This window comes from Amphiprion ocellaris, chromosome 12 (genome assembly GCF_022539595.1).
Source record: "Amphiprion ocellaris isolate individual 3 ecotype Okinawa chromosome 12, ASM2253959v1, whole genome shotgun sequence".
NCBI lineage: Eukaryota > Metazoa > Chordata > Actinopteri > Pomacentridae > Amphiprion > Amphiprion ocellaris.
In genome coordinates this window covers 33,577,121-33,597,583 of record NC_072777.1, presented here as the reverse complement: position 1 = coordinate 33,597,583, position 20,463 = coordinate 33,577,121, and the positions used below count along the sequence as shown (strand labels likewise).

General features: G+C 39.4%; 1 protein-coding gene across 12 annotated transcripts in view; it reads right to left on the bottom strand.

Annotated features, from left to right (window-relative positions):
• LOC111582007 (neurexin-3b) overlaps positions 1-20,463 on the bottom strand; it is a 344,457-nt gene that overhangs the window by 134,339 nt on the left and 189,655 nt on the right. The gene's annotated exons all lie outside the window — the stretch shown is intronic.

The window sequence follows — 20,463 nt, the reverse complement described above, 5'->3', positions numbered from 1 at the left end:
AGGTAATGTGGTGTCACTTTCCCTGCAACAGCATGTGACCTCTTCTCCCTCTCTGTTTTGATGGTTCTGAAAGCCTATTGAAGCCAAACCCATCAACTAAAAAAAAGAAAAAAGAAGAAGAAGAAGAAGAAGAAAAAGAGAATGAAATCCATGCATTATGCACACGGTAACAGATTTAGTGAATTTCAAAAGGGTGAAATCTCTCCCCACTCAAATAGAAATGACAGAGAAGAAAGGCTTCCAGTCCCTGTTCTGTCAATCTTTGCTTTTCTGAAGAGGGAGGAAGTGTCTCTGGGCCTTGGGAGAAACAAACACTCAAAGCCAAATTGCAGTTTAATCATGTTTCTTCTCGAGCCGTAATTTGATTTGACACGAGCGCTCAGCGTTTTGCTGCTGACCTTCTGGATCAACACTGAAATATTCCAGAATGACAAGAGGAAGGCATGTGCACCGAGTGGTGGCAATCTCATTGATGTGCTCTGGATTTGAGGAGGCACTGCGCTCAGCCACTTCACAGCTCCGGCTTTACTTAGTTTCCTTGCTTTTGTCAAGACGTCCCTTTGTATTTTCACATTTAGGAGGAGCTCTTATGCGTGACGCCCGGTGGCGCAGTTATTGCTGTGCTTGTTGTGAGCACAGAACACAGATAATGTTTCATGGGTAAATGAACGACAGAGAGGAGGAGGAGAGGGGACGTCCATTGATCCATGCAAAAGAGCAGCAGCTGGGATCACAGTATATTCATGCAACAGAATTAACGTAAACCTAAAATGAGTGAATGTGGCACCAACACATACATGCATTTGTTTTAGTAGATCTACCTTCTACACTGAAAGGAAGCAGTAGTTTATGTGCTATATAACCTCTAGCTTAACTATGTGAATATTATATTACTATACCTCTAGATAATGCACATATCCTGCTCTTATTAATTTTCACTGGGGCTAATTCTCTTGTAGATAGTGGCTCCGCTATCTGCAAAATCCATGCATGAGAAGATACCAGCAGAGCTAAGTAAGACAGTTGTGCTTTTAATAGCTTGCCCTTACTCATTTTGAGTTGAATTTCTTTAAATGTATCTGTACTCTCGTTATATGTTTCATTTTCAATATTTTAGAAAAATATTTCTCAATACAATCAAACATTAACAGTTCAATGAGCACACAACACATCAAACTTTGGAAAAACATATTTAGTTACTAATTAGTACCTTTAACATTCAAAAACTCACTTACTGTGCTTCACCAGGGCTGTGTGGGTGATCAGATGTAATCAAGCAACTAAAATATAAATATATCTTTGTACAAATGTTCCACCGAAACAATTCTCGTCTGCACTATTATGCAGCGGCACCATTGCTGCATCCTGGGCTTGACACCACCCAAAACAACTGTGATTGCTTTAAAGACATAGAAACTTAGCAAAACGAGGCTATGCAAGACTCGCTAGTAGTTGACATCATATTAGTCCAGCTGAGCCACACCCATTTCAAACCTGTGGTGATTATTTTCTAATTTGAAATGAGCAAAAAAGGTACTTCTTTTGGCACAAAATCTTGTGTTCATTGTAAATGGTAAGAAGCTGCTTTCAGGGTCTCTAACGTAATGTGACATTGCAGATTAATAGCAGATTTAATTGCCACTATTAAAGAACTGCAGCTCTTTTATCCAAGGATGTTTAGCAATCAAAGCTATAATTTTCTTGAGTGGGGGTTTCTTGTACTTCTCCATGTGAAATAATTAGTAAAATGTGAACTGGTGGTACAGAGCAGTAGAGCCTTTGTTAAATACTATATATATCTTCATAAGAGCAGAGTTTGAGCTCAACATATCACCGTGAAAATTGAATTTGCATGCAATTATACTGAAGTTCATCTGAATACTTTTTTGGCAAAGACATTGTTTAAATTTTTTTTCTTTCCCTCTGCTGTGTTAACGCGGTGCTGCAGCTCTGTTTGCATGTCTGCACTCAGGGTAGGCGGACTGTCATTCTCATGCTGAGATTCTGATCTTTTATGAGGGGAGCATAACAAAAGCTGACAAGCCAACAAAGAGATACGTCATCTCTGACATTTCATCCAAATTATCTCTGCATGTCAATCTTTTCTTGTGATGAAGGATGCCACCTTTCATCACTCTTTTAATTTTAAAATCCTATTTATATATATATATATATATATATATTTTGCAACCCATGGGAAGTATTTCCACCATTTCCAGTTTGTGCTTGCACCTTAATGAAAACTGAGATCTACATGCAAATGACCCTCTTCCACTTCCAATTAAAACCTGCTCCTTTCACATGTACGGAGAGAAAGGCACTGTTGAAATGATGATACTGATTTTGTTTTGTGATCTGGTCTAGTAACCTCAGTAACCTCACTGCATATGCTACTTAAATGTTTTTCTTTTTTAAAATGTTTTTTTGTTTTTTTCTTTTACTTTGCTTAGTGCAGCTCTCACGAATTCATTTCACAAACACCCTGCAGGCGTAATGTTAGGTAACAGGCTGCACTACGTCTCAGGGAATCATATTTCTATTTTTCTTTCATGAAGAGTAAAAGCATAAACAGGCGAAGGCTCTATAAGCACAGAAAACATTCTCCTAAAATATAAGAAACAGTGCATCCAGTAAAGGTTAAAATGGGTGGTAATACTAACATACATGAAAAGTTTTTGCATAAAATACATCTGGATGTGAAAAAAAGATGCTTTGACTTCAAACATGTATAAAAATGTCAGTTTAGAAGCGATTTGTCACCTTCATCATCACCCTCTTTTCTCTACAGCTAGAGTGGATGATCCAGGAAGTAGTTATTCTCTTTATAACACAATACAAAACAGCGAGCAGTTGATCCAGGATCTTGCTACAGTGAGCCATCGGGGTGCTTTGCCTTTCAACAGAGAGTGTTTATACCGCAGATGGAGGCTCTCGCTTGTCTACACGGCAGCCACAACGGCCGCTCGGCAACCAGGCTCCTGCTTCTTCTTCATCATTTGCATACATACACTCACGCATAAGCAAACAAGCCACCTGTACAGTACATGCACACTTGCACACATTATGCACAGCTTGATCCTCCATCGCTCAGCCACGCCCGACGCCTGCATCTGACAAGGCTGCAAACTTGTCGACCAATAAGAACCTCGGGAACGTGGAGCCTCCATGCTGACTCGGTAATGAACCCTCGTCAGGATCAGGGCTAATTAGTGTTTTACATTCTGATTTCTCTGTGGTGTGTCTCTGTGACAGATGAAGTCTGTTCTGCTTGCCCTGCACACAGGCAAATGGAGTGCAAAACATCTTAATGTCACACAAGAGTGGGGACACGGAGGAAAGGAGGATAGAACTCTCTTAACTCTATTAACCTCATCTCGTGATTCATAACTGAAGAGTACCAGTCCATAGCAAGACATTTTCTGTGTGATGAATGGCGACACAAACTGACATCATGATCACTGCAAACATGATAGCAAAGCCGCAAACAGCATTTATTTGAGTCGATCTGTTTGTATTTTTTTAATGAATCTATTAATTTGACATCATCATTGTGTCTAACATAACAATATTCCAATTAAAATGATATAAAAGGAGAAAATAGCCAGCAAATGTTTAGTTTAATGATTCATCAGTTATCACAGTCGCTGCTGTTTTATTCTGGTGTATATAAATGAGAACTTTATATAGATGGAAAAAGATGGATGGAGAATATAATCTGTTTGCATATTTAAAAAAGAGTCATTTTAGAAGAAGAGTGCATGTGCTTTTAAAACACAATGAGAATGCTTTTAACAGTCAATAATATCACCCGTAAAAGGCTGTTATCGCCGTGGATCATTTCCATACATATGGGCCAGTGGGGAAATTCTCCATTTTCTAGTAGTAAGCCATTTAATGACAGTGGAGCCATGATTCTGCTTTTAAAAAGATTGGAAAAAAACTCTACATTTTTGTAGTTTGGAGGTGTTAGTGGTGAAATAAGCCAGCAGATATTCAGCCAGGAGACTTGAGTTTGAGTCTCGCCTAGAAGCATTTTAGTATTATTCTTTGGCCCAAGTCTTATTTTGACATTTGCAATGATTTCCTGTTTTTCACACTGTGTTTACTTGCATTTTCAGTTGCCGTTCATTTAAGTTTAGGCAACAAAAACACCTGGATTAAGTTTAGAAAATGAAAATGGTTTGGGTTAAAATACATCCCGTGTTTTCTATATTTTGTATATTTTCAGGAGAGACTTCAATTTTATCAATGATCAGAATGGATGCCAGTGCACCTTCTGGTCTACTAGAAAGTCAAGGAGACACCTTCTGATGTGCAGTGATTGAAAAACTGGGTGAGGGGTGGTGTTAGGGTTAATGTACAAACAACTCTTTCAAACTTTCTTGAAACTTTCTGTGAAAGTTTATGAAAGGCAAAAGTGATTTTTTTGTTATTTTTCCTGAATTATGATTGTCAAAAACAAGGTAAACCCACTCGACTGCTTCCAAGGTTAATCCGGTGTTCTTTAGTCTGATTCCTTTAGCTTCTTCTTCTGAAATAACAGCTGCAGTGTGATGTTTCAACAGTCACACACAAACAGCTCCTAAAACTTCTGCTCGTCTGAAGCAACAGGATTTAAAGGAGGACTGGCAGAAGACAAAGAGCGTTACCTGGCATACGGAGCCTGGCACCGGAGATGTGACAAACTCCCAGGTGAAGAAAATAAGGTCGGCAACAATATCAACAGCAATACACTAAACGGCATCTGAAGAAGGTGTCTTTCAAGTCATCTCCCTACATGCGTGTGAATTAAGAGAGCTGTCGTTTGCGCCGTTGACCCTTTGTGCTTCCAAGTCAGAAGCATCAAGCTACTTCGCTTCTAACAAAGGCAGCCATAGTCTATGATAGAAAGAAGAACCGTAAGAATCTGAAGCACTACTGGCAGCCCTGAAAAGCTACGATATGTGCATGAAACCACAGTGGCAGATCGCTGGACAGAACAAATGATATATTTTGCTTTTCTTATCATTATGAATCCAGTAGGCTATAAAATCTGATTTGCCCTGAGGACGGATCTAGAGAAAAGCCAATGTGGTCATTAGTATCCCACTGGGAATACAAATTTTAAAGAAAATTGCCAAGTTTATAATGAGTGAGCAAAGTTGACCTTTTGGGCCTGAAGATTAAACACCTCATCAAGAGTCCAAATTGATTGGGCTATTTTCAAAAATGTTTCAACAGCAATGTCTCAAATGACAATAAAAAAACAATGTGGTCTAAGGGGTCACTCAAAGTAGGTAATTTTCACCTGAATCTGCAAGTTTCACCTCAGTGATTAGCTGCCTGAATCACACTGTTCTGGTTCCCAAAGCATGCAGCTGTTCTCAGCAAATAAAAAGCTCTAAAACCCTCACTGTACACTGCTTACTTGATATCGAATGGCACACAGACAGGCAGCTCCTAGCTGAAAAGCATAGTGGGACATTAAGCAGCTAAAGATCCAGATTTCCCTCAGGTGTTAGTAGACACCACAAGAAAGAAAGTGAATATTGGACTGGAATCCAGGGGGCCAGAAAAGCAGCTCCAAATGAATGCTAATGTTGCAACATAACCGCTGGGTGTGTAAATAAGCAACTGTTTGCTCACTGAGGAGGATATGCCATTGCTGTGGTAGCAAAAAGTTTTCAAAGCCACCAAGTAGGCAAAAATCTGGTTAAATTGTAAAGTGATCAATTGATTACATTATTTATTGGATGGTACAGTCCAGTTAACAGGTAACAAGAAATCAGTTAATGAACAAATGAGCTCACAAAAACAACAAAAAAGAAAACATTGTTTAAAATGAGCCTATTACCAATAGAACAAGAACATTTTCTTGACAATAAGTAGAAATATGTAGTTTTAGAGAACTCAATGATATTATAGTGAAGCCTGACAACAGAAATTAAGTTTCTCAATATATAGGAAAATGTGACTAAATTAAGATCCCACACTGCTAAAATCATGAATCTGCAGGAAAAAAGCTGCAAATTGTGTTTCAAAGTGTCATCCCGACTAAGATTAATGCAATTATAGTACTACTAGAAATTAGATCAGCCTAAAGAAAGAGATGAAACTCACGGCACACAGTGAGTCACTGTTGATGGATATCAGCCACAGTTTGAGCTTCTCTTCACAGCTCCTCATTCTTAAAGACTCTGGATTCTCCAAACAGCTAACATGGACCGTCATCAGGTCAGCGACTCACTGCACTCGCAGTGTCACAGCTCCGCCACTCGAACACGAAGGTGAATGAAACACAACGCAAGTGACTGAGCTGTAAACATAATAACACCGACAGAGAACAACTCAGCTTGACATATCGTGCACAACGTTTTAGCTAATTGTTTCTACAAACCCAGAACTTCCCTGACATGCCGACTCTAAACGCTACTTTCCATTTCTTCACTTCGCTTACTGAGGTTTCAGCAGTCACATCTGCACATTATGGGAAGAACAAAGCAAGATAACAAGTGTAACAGTGCTTCAAACCTTCCTATAATAAACAACTTTTGCCCCGTTAATTTATTAAACATTGTTAAATTTGTATGAATATATTTTGTCTAATGGAAAATACGATTGCTGTGCTGTGGTATAAGACTGACATTAGCAGTAAATTCTATCTGTAGTCATTATCTGTTCTTTAAATGTCAGGAGAGGAAACAAATGCAAAGCTTGAATGAAGAAATTCTGACTTTGATTAAACTGCTTTATAATCGTGGTAATTATTTTTCAAAAATGAAGTTATTAAGAACCTGTATTAAAATCTCAGTAACAACTTATAACCCCCAAGCCTTTCTGCGAGCTTGAAATGGATTCTATCTTTCAAAAAAACTGCCCAAATCACACCATTTATGAGAGCAACAAAATGTGAGAACAGAAAGAATGGCTGGATATTCAATGTTCTGATAGTTCTTGTGAAATTCTATGGTAAATCTAAGTTTAAAACTGTGATGTTTCATCAAAACCACACTTCTCTACATGTCTAAAAAAAAATCAGACAAGTATGGAAACAAATTCACAAAGTAAGAAGTAGAATATTTATAAAATTTAAAGCCTTTATTTTGGTCCAGGATTGTTAACACCTGTTGATATTTATAAAAAATTTGTACATGTTGATTCAAGGTTTATTACAAATTTTCCTTTCATTTTTAAGGATTTAGAGTATTAGAACTTTAATTTACTGCACATATGACATTTTGAGTTCTCTTTACTCCTACATATTTTGCTACTTTTGCTGTTATTGAGGTGCAGGACTTTACATTGTAGTGGAAAAAGTAGTTCACATGTGACAGGAGCAAAAAAAAAACGCAGAAAAAAAGCTTGGAGTTCATGACAAAATTCATGAAAAAAGAATTTTTTACATTCAGCAGCTTTATAAGTCTAGTAATTCTGGTTTCAAGCATCGTATTTAGAACCAGCAATACCACCTCAGTAATAGTTATATTGTATAAAGGAAGAAAAATACTTAAAACAGGTGAAATGCTGCATCCCCAAAACTGCCAGGTTGAACAAATATCTGGTCAGACAAAAAAGACATACAAGCATGTCTTTATTTAAGATATTTCACTTTTTGCAGCAAGCCTGTTGTGTTTTGGGTGAACTCGCATCACCTCTGACATGACTAAGACAAACCTGAAAGCCATCCGTGGTGAGCTGAAAACACACCAAGTCTGTCTTCTCCTCCCACACACACATACAGTGGAGTCATACCCCGCCCATGGCTAAAGTGCAGTAATCCATCCGTTGCACTGCACTGCAGCCTAACACACTTAATAATGGATGAATCATAAAATCAAAACTGACAAGCAGCAATTGAAACGTGGCCGTTTGTTTGAAAGATTAAAAATGCAGCAACCCCCATATAACTTATGAATGAAGCCTGAAACCTCAATTGGACGGCGACAAGTCGGGGTGAGCTGAGCCGAGCCCGAGTGAGCCCAACCAATCCAAGTGACACAAATGCACAGAAAGTCGACGGAAAAGTTGCAAAATAGTACAAACGAGGAGACGTACACCGATCAGCCAAAACATTAAAACATTAAAAACACTGATGTGAAGTGATTAAATTGATCATCTCATTACAATGCAGTGTTCTGCTGGAGAATCTCAGGTGCTGGCATTCATGTGAATGTTGGGTCGACAATTACCACCCACCAAAACACTGTTTTCACCCTGCAACACTGCAAAAACTGCTCAGAAACAACTTGAAGGAACCTCCAAACTCCGAATCCATAAGAACCCAAAGGATTCCTTGGCAACTTTCTGGTGAAAAAACATCCCATGACACCCTCGAGATGTCTAGCGTCCATGGCAGATGGTTGTAATGTTGTGGCTGACTGCTGTAATAACCAACATCTACAAGCGCAGGCCTTTAAATATCCAATCACTGTGAAGAAGTAGTGACGACGTTGTGCAGACGCTAGTGGAAATCTATTAAAAACAAATGCTTGAACTGCACAAATTTATTTTTGTTTTCATACGAAATGAATCAAGAAAAAGTCCCAGATCACACAGCGTTCCCTCGGGTGTGCTGCTTGGAACAATGCAATCCCCAAAGACCTCGTTTCTACAGAACAGACAGTTATTCTGCACATACAGACGTCTGCTTCTCCTTTTATTTCTCTCTGTGCAAGGGATTAAGGTGTTACTGCAAAAGAGTTCTGCACGGGAACATTGTTGAAGCTGCGACAAATTTGCATAGTTTACTACGACACCTGTAGTCTTTAAACAGCAATGAAAGCAATGATAAAACACTGAGCAGGATAAATGGCGCCTGAGGTGGGTGGCTCCTCTAACCATACACTAAAAGCAGTAACATTACAGTGCAGTTCCTATTTCTCAGACGTGTGTGGATCCTTTTAGGCTATTTTACTTGCAATCTGAAGTAAAAGGAAGCAATGTTAAGAGCATATGGTGAGTCTTGTAGCTAGAGATCATTCAACTTGGTAACCTGGCTTCAATTTATGTGTTGGCAGGAACCAATACATCTGAAGTGTCATTGAGTAATTAGGATTCTGAATATATACTGGTTGTCTTCACTGGATGGGCAAAGTAAAAGGAGAATTTCCCTACAGGGACAAATGAGTTTACCATACACATCCAAAATAAAAGCCTTCCGTGGTGTGAAACAGCTGTAGCCTAAAGGAAACAGAAGAATACAACATCTGCCAGCAAAGCGTCAAACAAGCGTGGCACACGGCTATACAGGCGGCTGTAAGAACCACAGAACAGGGCGTAATTGAAAGCTTTTCTGACATTAGTTTTCACAAAAGCTGTCTATTTGGACTCGACTTTCCGTACAGTCAATCTGCACAAGTAAGCAGACACCACATAGGATACATCGCCTTGCCTATAGGTATTACTCTGAAAAAAAGCAGATGTAAATTGATTTGGCCTGCCTCAGCACCAAAAAAAAAGAGACATAAATTACCTCTAGAGGGAGGCTATCTCCATTTTTTTGTGTATCAGAGTAATGAAACTGAGCTCTAAGTGCACCCTTGTGAAAATAAAGACCCCCCTCCAAAGAGGCGGTAACTGCTCTCTGTGGGGTTGTGCTGATTTGGCCCACTCTTTTGGTTCAGCTCCATCTCTCATCCAGAATTTTGTATATGAATGGAAAAAAGACAGAAAAGCAAATCTGCATTTTCTCTAATCCCTTACTGTAATACTTCACAACATTTTTCTTCAAATCATTGTGTGTAAAGTTCAAACTGGTTTCTAGTGAAGAAAGAAAAAAAACTATTCTCAAGTAAAACCCCTAAAATACAACTGTAGCTATTCCACTGGCAAACACAGATCTCTTGATACCACACTCTGCACCTCCACCCCGGCTTGCATTTACCCAACACCGAGATAAGTGACAAGGTGATATTATCATGTGGCATTTTGTGCGATGGGATGTCTCTGAAGGTATCCCAGTAAAGGTCCTGGAGATAAATGTACTCTTTAAAAAAAAAAGAAAAAGGATGTGCTTGTGTTTATTTTCAGCTTAATATGTTTTAACCTACAGGCAATGGGAACAATAGCAACAGAATGCCTGTAATGTAATGCAATATTCAACTCCTTGGCAAAGTGTTTATTCTGTACTGTCAACACCTCTGTGGCACAACTATTCAAACACTAGAATTTTCATATGTTTGGTTTTTATAGTGTCAGATTGGATCATTTTAAAGAGCTCCTCAATATACATTTTTAATCTTATCTTTGTTTGACATTTAGCTGAATACATTTATTCATTTTCTTGCTGAGAGTTACATGACAGAATAAATTTCACTCTCATGTGTGTCTCTTCAATATGCAGCTGAAGCCAGCTGCTAGCTGCTTTGCTTGGCATAAAGAATGAAAACAAGGAGAATCAGCTATGAACAAAAAAAAAAATGCCCACTGGCATCTTAAAAGTCCACTAATTTTGTTACATATGTTGTTTACTGACAGAACTGTTCAGACTGAAACAGGTTAGTTGTTTCACCCTGTTTCCAATCTTTACACTGAGCTAAGATTTGCTAACTGGCTGCAACTTCATATTGGATATCAGCTCATTACATGGCCTTTACCAGGACAGATCATTCCTCTACATACCCGCCACCTTTTAGTAGGCCAGAAGATGTGCTATCATCTATTGTGACCACTAAAAACACAGAGCTTTGTAACATTTGGTAAACTCAGCAACAGGGTGTATTTTCATGCTTGTTAACGCTTATGGAATGGTATGATAACATCAAAAACAGTTGATATGAGAGCATACCAAGCTTAACAAAGAGTGTTTCCCAAAATCAAATTCCATTACAACCATGTCTCCATAATATTGCAATCCTATCCAACTAAACTGCATTCTCACTTACATTTTGAAAGTAATGTTTTCTGCTAGATTACATTTCTTTGGAATATTTCACGAATACACTTCTAATCAGCATGTCTTTGCTATGTATTTTACTGCTGTGCTGTTGCTCTTTTTCAGCCAACCAATCATATGTTAGATGGGGCTGACTGGACTTGTTACCTGGTAAACAAGAAAATGGAGTTGACGCTTCAAATATGTGGTGAAAGGATCATATTTTAAGCCAAACTGATATTTTTTCTTCCTGACATTTTGGTGTCTAGCCTTAACCAAGTTTCTAACATAAAAAGTCCAGCAAAGAGTGATATTTTGCTCAACCTAGCCATGTAGTTTTTATGTCTAAACTTAACCAGAAAGCAATAAAACCCCCCAAAAAACTCAACACCGAGACTGTAGATCACGGGGCACAAACTGTTGAAAGTCTGGTTGTTGGTTTATGCCGTCTACCACCTGTCCTACCTCCTAATGTAGACTTTGTTGCTCTTTCTGACCGGCTGCCTTTCCCACTACATCACAGGTCATGAATTCCATTTATTCCACAACAAAATTACCCTTCAAACTGTATTTGAGAATGCAAGAACGTCATTTTGTGGAAACAGGGTTGTCCTTTACTACATGCATCTTTTGTAATAAACTGTAGAAAACACAAATAGAAGCACAGATACAAAGTTGAACCTCTCCCCCGACTGTTCTCCCTCTCTTCCTTCTGCTCCCTCGACATTAACCTTCTGCAGACATACATATCTGCTTTACCCCCTGCGTAGCATCGCCTGAGCCACTGTCCTCAAGGTGATCCGGGATCAAAGCATCAGAATGTACAAACACAGAGTTACAAACACACAGTCGAGTCTCTGCATCAAAGAAGCGCTAAACTTCACCGCCGAAGGATCAAACTATAACACTCAGGAAGCTCAGACGACTTGGATGACATGACATAATGGTTATGCACTTTACAGTGTAAAGACATACCACACAGACTGTTGGTCGCACTTTCTAAATGCCTACTGCACAGAGGCTGCATTATTTGATGTAAGACAGAGGGAGGAGAGGGCTTGTGGAATTAACACTACTTTACAGCAGAATGGGAGTTTGATTGCTCTATTTCACCAAGCCTGATGATGCCTTTTTCCATTTCTCAACATTTTAATCCCTATCTTAATGCACTCTGGCAAACTGGTTCCAATGAATACACACTGGTTCGCCAGTGTGATGATAAACTGGTGCAACACACTAGATTGGAAAGAAACAGTAATAGAGAGCATTTCAACCTTGGACACTGATACTAAAAATACCCATATACAGCGTTTTACAGTTTCTGTGCAAGGCTTGTTTGTATTCTAGGTACAGTAAGAGGCAGGCACAGAGCCAATCTGCCCCCTGCCACTTCCAGGGCTTTGTCAAAACAGTTCTGGCCAAGCGATTTACAGGCAATATATGAAATATGGATCATACCTCGTTGAGGGAGAAAGCGCCCGGGGATTTTGTGCTGTGTGTGTGATAAACGTGATGGCTGAGTGGGTGAGAGACAGAGATGATTGCTTATGGGATGGTGAAGGAATGAGAAGCCATTACCACAGTAATACTTTCATGCTGCCTGTGCTCATCTGCACACATGTGTTTAAGTATGGATAGCATAGATACACTGATGCAATCACAGGCTCATGTTCTAATACATGTGTGTGGTGTTAATATTTCACTCAGGCCGGGAAAAGTCGGCTGACACACAGCCTAACAGTCGATCGAGTGACTAAAATGTCCTTTACATGGAGAGAGAGCAAAGAAAGCCCAACAGCAACACAACACTCGATGAGGAAAAGTCAGAAATTCGATTTGACACCTCCTCTAAAAGCCATCATGATGTTGTCCAAGATTCCACATGCTCCACTCCACTTGTGAGAGGACAACAATGCAGACGGTCTAGTTCTAAAACAGCATCATTGTGCGTTCGAGTGCCGCGCAGAGTGACTATTCAAAAGCCACCCCCCACGCCATCGCCATTGTGCAGAACCTCAGTTTTGCTTGTTTTTGACAAAAGCAACACGGCGCACCTACAAACCCTCTCGAAACACTCGCACCTGCCACTCAGCCCACATGCATCACCCACAGGCCAGCTGGAGGTTGACTGGCAGCTAATTTGTAGAACAATAGACAATCACCTACAATCCTCTGCTCCTACATACCGTATGTCCACACTCGTGCACACACACACACACACACACACACACACACATAAAAAAATCTCACTGCCTCCCTTCACTTAGTAAAGTGACAGACAGGGAGGGCGATGCTCAGCTGCTGAGCTGTCTCCATGAGTGTGTGCCAGTATAGGCGGTTTTGCATCAAAACACGCTTAATCGGGCCGTATAACAGATGCTGGTGTACAGCAGGTATGCAAACCTCTCCGCCAGGTGTGCCTCCACAACACTGCTGTCACTGCAAAAACTGTCAGCGCACTGGAACTCATGATGTGTAGAAATGTTTTGGGTCACATCCCGAGGGGGGAGCGAATGGATGACATAATGCTCGGAGTTCTTCTGCACCTTTTCTGGCTGGAATAAACCAGCGTGTAGAGTCACAGCTCTCTAATAGTTCCCCACCATCTTACGATTCTTAAACGCAGCAGATAATACCCCATAATAACCTTGAATTATAATGCATTCCAATAATGATATCATGCTTCAGCAGCCGGGTGTAAATTAAACGGAGGACATTTTTAATTACCCCAGGGTAGCTGAATATTGGCTATCCTGTCCTGGTGAGACGCCGTGCTGATACTGCGGTGGGGCGATAAAATTCAACCACAGGCCCCTTTGACCACGATCCAGGCTGGCTTCCATCTTCGCTTAGGCTACCTGAGCCGGACCAATTAGAGTTGGCTGAGGATGGGACAAAGCATCGTGGGAAACACTGACATTTCACACTCGGCGCTCTCTCATGAATATGGAGCAGAGTAATTATGGCTGTAAAGCTCTTGTCCCCTACGTATTGGTGCACAGATTTTCGGTCACTTTCAGGTGAGGTGAATGATAAGACGGTAGGCAGGAGGGGCACCGGAAGAAACTTGTAATCACACACAGGTCAAGTTGGTTGATGTGTAATGGAAATGGAAAATAAAAATTTGGAAATCTGACAATTAAAATAATGTGTGTTTTAAATGAGGGTCAGAAAAACAAGTGTTTTTCAGATGGAAACATCATTTGGATGTTCTTTCCAGGTTTTTGGGGTCTTCAGTCATTTCAAACTCTTTTGTGCGTTTGAGTTCTGAGCCTGCATAATCAAATAAAATGTGCTCCCTGATAATTTCAGGCAAATTATCAGTTATAAAGCCCTGCCTGACGAATTCAGTATAATGCACTTTGCTACAGCATTGGTTCCATCACCATAACAACACAGTTATGCAAATGGAGTTTCCATTACTAACCCTTCGAGCCCAACAGGGGCTCTTTGCATCCAGGTTCCCACTCTGTCTTCTCGGTTAAATATCACTCAATGCATTTATCGCAGCAAGGTGTAACACATGAGGCTGTGCAATGACAATTCTTCCAGATTCCAATCTCCCTTACATACTTAGGAAAAAATATGCCGGTGTTTTATGGTAAGATACATGTAAATACAACAGATTGACAATGGTTTCTTTACCCTTGATATAAAGACCAAAATAATAATAATAAGAAAAAAAAATCAGCAAGTATTTTCACATCAGAAGCAGAAAGATCTGGATAGTCCAGACAGTTCTGAATAAAACAAGACCCAGCATGTATGGCGAGCTCTTATAATGACCAAGACTAGACCTTAAAAGTAAAGGGAGTGAAATTTCCCTGAAAATAGCCCCAGGCTCACAGAGTTATATTTCTGCCATTTGTTCAGTCTTAGGTGTATGAAATGAGAACTTAAACATTTCCTGCAAACGTTTCAGAGCGCAAACCTCCAAACAACCTCAAATTTCAGAATTCTCACCTGTCTGAAGGGATTTTTTTATGTGTGCGAAACATCTCTGCACCTTAACAGTGAAAAGCAGAAGCAGCTGGAAGTACTTAGTGATAAACCACGGTATTTTTATTAAGGGAAAAGGGATTTTAAAAGCAGCAGGGTGGTGAGTATGACATGACTCCCTTGTATAATACCATTGACTGGAGAACGTTTTGTTAGATGCAAATCAAAATATGAGCTAATCTTAAAACAGGCAAAGTACACACAAAAACAGAAGAATCTATTCAAATCTAGTCTCTAACATAAGCTTGTTTCATATAATGGCTTGACTCTCCCTGCATTCGAGGTAAATATTATAAGAGCTAAAATTACAATGTACTGCTATTTTTCTCCACCGGTAGTATTCATATTTTAAATGTTGACTAAATGCATTATTTTCTTTTGAATCTGAAATATTGAGAAAAGGCCATCGCTTTTTTCAGTCTTAACCTTGAAGGCACGCAGCAAGTTTGCTCTCCAGAAGGTAACGTAGTAGTAGACATGTGATACGAGCAGATAAAAAGATGTGATCGCTTGCCTTTGTTGATCAGCAGATAAACAAGATACGAGCACACACACACACACACACACACACACACACACACACACACACACACACACACACACACACACACACACACACACACACACACACACACACACACACCTCAGGCAGAATTATCTAATGTACAGTTCAAACTGGCTTCCCTCTCACAGGAGTTAGTGTTTACTAAAAGATTGGATGGTTCTGCCTCATATTTGTTCATCTGATGCTCTAATTATCAGGGCAGGCACCTTCCATATGCTGCTATTCATATAACATGTGTTTTGTTTCCCCCTTGTGAGTGCCGTTAATCTTTAAATGATGATTCGAAAGTATTTTTAGCCAAAGAAAAACTAAGGATTTTGTTGTTGTCGATACACAAAAAATAAGCAAATGCAAATGAGAGTGAAGCAAGATGCAACAGCTGCTTTTATTTTCTATTTTTGATGCATATTTTAGAACACACTGACGAAAAAGAACAAAATCACACTAAAATGCTGCCTTTTGTTAATTCCATATCTTATTGTTAAACATCAAACGTACAACCTGCTTGTTCATTAAAGCTTTTGTACATCGCACTTATATTAAGTAGATGCAAGACGCTGAGTTTATGCCACCTCTGTTACAAAGTGGAAAATTTTAGATGTCTTTCCAAAGCAGAGTTGTCAGGATTTTAATGTTTTTTTTTGTCAGAGCAACACTTCTGGGATTACAAACACACCATACAGCAGCTGAAACTACTTGCAATCATGCAATGTCAAATTTGTGTCTCTGAGCCATGAGAACACAAAATCTTTTATTGGCTAAAACAGAAATCTACTACTGACCTTAGGTATGCAAGATACATAGAGAAAAGCAGCGAAAAGGGCGAGCAGCGTCAATATTTCAGTTGTATCTAATGGAGGAACTGAGCATAACTAAAATAACTCGGGATTCTGTGTCTTTTTTTGCCAGCTAGAGCTAGGCTAAGTGCAATCCCTGATGGGCCTTGGCGAAGGCAATCAAGCCTGAGCTGGAACATCTGCCCGAATGTTTCTGAACATCGTGCATGCTGACGACAGCTTTAGGCTTTTAAAAAGACACCGGCTTTCATACGCTCGCAACATACCTCGTCTCACGCCTCGGTTAGGCTATGTGCTGCCATTCTTTCAGGGGAGAAAGAGAAACCGCCTGTCTTTATGTAAATGTAGGGAAACCTGTGAGAGGACCAAGTCATTCTCTTCACTGTATCAGAGGGAGAAGTTCAGATGGCTTTATTTTAAATGGGGCCTTCTCCTTTTTAATTTGGGTAATTGCAAGCAGTAACTAGCAAATTAGCACAGCATGTTCTCAGCAAAGGCTGAGCATTTACTGAAAGGCAACAAATATCCATTTTGTCTTAGAAAATGGATGGAATTTAACTATTGTACTGGCTCAAATATACACTTTGTGCAGAATTCTTGTAGAGGAGAATAAACACTTTCACACTTTCCAGTTTCCCTGAAAAGTCATTAATCCAAGAAGAAAAGGGAGCTCTTCAATGAAGCTTTTCCTCTCAATAAAGTGCAACATCAAAATATCTATAAGTAAAATCCATATTTGTGTAACTGGTCTCATTAGTCACATTAATGAGGCTCTTGAAAGCATTTTTAAGAGGTGACAGAATTTCTCCTTGGCATGTTTGTGTTGTATAGACGTAGAGAAATGCTATGATCTCATTTTTAGTCATTAATTTATTTCCACCTCGCATGATACGTGAACCTTCCAAACTCCTGCAGATTAAAGTTGACTAATTACACACTTTAAGGGCTGAGCAACTGTGAAAAACTGACTATAAACAGATGGGAAACACTCCCTAGCCTAGCAACATTAAGGCTGTACCACTGCAGATAGAATGTATTACGCTGATCATCTCATTATGATGCCATGTCCTGTTACAAACGTTGGATCCTGACATTGATGTAGATGCTACTTTAACATATAGGTGGCTTACAGCACTCTCAGGAACAAGTCAGATCCATGAACCCTGCAACCCACAGAACCAATGGGATCTGCTAAAAACATCTCAGCACCAGACCCAAGAAGTCTCACGTCCAAACTCCTACTGGTCAGAACTGTTTTATCAGCTATTAAGGAGGTGGTTTTAATGCTGTCAACAACCTTAAATTCAACACTCTGTTCTATATTTGGATTCCCATGTAATCCCTCCCAACATCTAACTGTCTAGTCTTCGAACATCAGGCAATCTTTTGAAACCTGACTTGCACTAAAAATAAATTGCTGTCTTGTATTTGGGCCGATCCAGAAAATCAATGAAAGAACACATGTTAAATAATTCCCTCACACACAGGAAACAAACGTCGAAATGAAAACAGTCGCGCAGCATGAAACACTTTCATTAACCCAAATTCTCAAGTTAGCTTTGAAAAAGATTAGAACATATTACTTTTTCAAGTTGGGCTGGATGAATGTTCAAAGAATATTTATCTTGGAAAGCGGTATCACTTGATCTCATCTCATCTAACACTACCTTCATGCTTCTTTAGATATCTAACAGGATTCTGCAGAATGCTCAGACTCTATATTCACTGGTTTCCTAATCTTCAATAATCCCTAATGGAATAGCACCCTTGTGCTAAAATGAGAGGGTTTATTTGGATTTCACACCAATTGTCAGAGTTTCCTCAAATTTATTAGCATTTTTCCACTTTACATCACAGATTTCTGAAAGTGGAAACCCTGGCATCGTCTACGAACACGTCACAGACTGTCACCAACTGTGAACTGTGACTCTCCTATTAAGAAATCTCTTCTCCAGAGTGTTGAACAGATGGTTTGCTGACATCCAAAGACTCAGCTGATGCTATTTCTTAAAGGTATAATAAAAACAGAAACTCTTGAAACATTTGATGCAACAATCAGCTCTGTTAATCATACCTGCTGATCTTGTTTGCAGAAAACAAAGCGAAAAAGAAAAAAGAGACAGATGATTACAGAGAAGACCAGAATGAGAAAGACACAGAAACACCCACTGAATTACAAGAGTTGAAGAAATCACAGATAGCTCCACTAATCAGGAGATTTTCAGTCAAGGTAGCATCTATTTTACCCCATCCCAGCCCCCATTTACTTCCGTATAAAAGAGCAATGAGACGAGTGCCGGTTTCCTACTTAATTATCTCTCTAATGGAGGAAGAGAATGGCATTTAATTACTCGGCCCCAGATTTAGACTCGTGGCATGCAAGAGGTAAATGGATTTAATGTTGCGAGGATAAATGGAGCTACGGCGATGATATGCAGATGTTTGCACATGTGCAGCAGGCGTAACAAACTACCACACAGCACTGGATATGCTGTTACAGCCTCCCGTCTAAATCTGCTCTGTACTATAAGAGCCGTAAGGACTAATCACATGGCGTTTAAAGCTCAAGCACAAACCGTAAAGGAGGACGCCCATGTGTGCTATTGAGTGATTATCTAATTGAAAGCCTTTTAAAAAAACCAGAAAAAAATACACCCATGCACAGGAAAATGAGGGGTTGATGCCCAGAGAGTTCAGACTGGGAACATTTCAGAATGCCAACTTTGAGGAAGAACTGCCAGTTAAGATTTGTTCGAGTTCTCCGACATGTGATGAGGGTGGGCAGCCACAAGAAAAATACTTTACATAAATGGTACACAGTCTCCTCCGAGTCATGTCTTCAGTCATCAGTGTAATACCTATAATGGATATTTTGTAGATAATAGAATCATATATCCATTTAACCAAAGGAGAAAGTGCCTGATTGCAGTTTAATGAATCCATATTGGGATTTCAACACAGCCTCCCACCAATTTCCTCCTTAATTCTGTCCATTCAGTGAAGCAAATGAGTCACACCAACTATCATGTTGTCTTATTTTTGAACAAGATATTTCCTGTCATCACTTCGCTACTACAAGAAACACATCAGAAGCTGCCATGGTTGGCTGTGCAGTCATGTCATCAAGAGTTTTTCACATAATTGGACAGGAGATAAAGCAACTAGAGGAGCTAAGCTAATAACAGTATAGCTTTACATGAGTACAATAGAGGCACCGGGATCTGGAACACATGGTAAAAATCCTCTTCACTACGAGAATCAACCACCTCCGAACAGAAACCTACCACAATGAAAATTTTTGTGTAAACTTGTGTAATACTATAATTCAGTTCAGTTTTATTTATATAGCACTAATTTACAATGCAAGTCATCCTAGGACACAATGTCATAGAGACAAACCCTCCAAATCAAGGGAAAGAGAATAAAAATCATGCTCACCTTCCACCGATGCAGCATTTTAGAATGGTCTGGGATGTGAGACTAATATGTAAATAAGCTAAACAGAGATTTAGAGAAAACCTCTAGTGTCAAACTCTACCTATACATCATCATTGTAGATAATCAAGGTCAAACATCGGAGTGAAGCAACAATAAGCAAAGTGAAATTCAACTTTTTAAATGTCTCTCATGCACTGTTGTTTACTCTATATTAATTTGACCCTCTTGGAGGACACTTCCAAACTTATTTATAGAATGTGATTATTTTATATATTCCTTTGTAATATTTTAAAATAACTTTATTTTATATTCAACCATTTTAGTTTTTAATTCCATTGTTCCTGGTGCAATATGTATAACAATCATGTTACTGATGTCATCATATCACTTTTTTACTAATAAGTAGACTGTTTTCATACAATGCATATTCAGAGTCCATATAGGACTGTCAAGACCATTTTACCTACTATTTAAAATGCCTGTATTTAAACTGTGATTTGTTAAAAACCCAAGATGTCCCCAATATAATCAATTTGACTTAGCAGACACCCTTTTCACCTCAACTTTATTTTGTCCCCTTTGCCAAAGGACACCATCACAGACTTTTACATCTGCCAACCGCATTAATTCATAGTAATCTGTCTTCAAAGTGGGCCTGCAACACTATGGGGAACACAGCGCTGTCAACAGCAGTTAGCTGGCTCGTCACCAATCCTTGTTCGTCTGTTTAAATCTTGCTCTACTGTTCGCTGTCGCAGACTAACTGAGTAGTAGAGATTTTGTGCTTTGGCTTTGATTTCTTTTTGGGATTA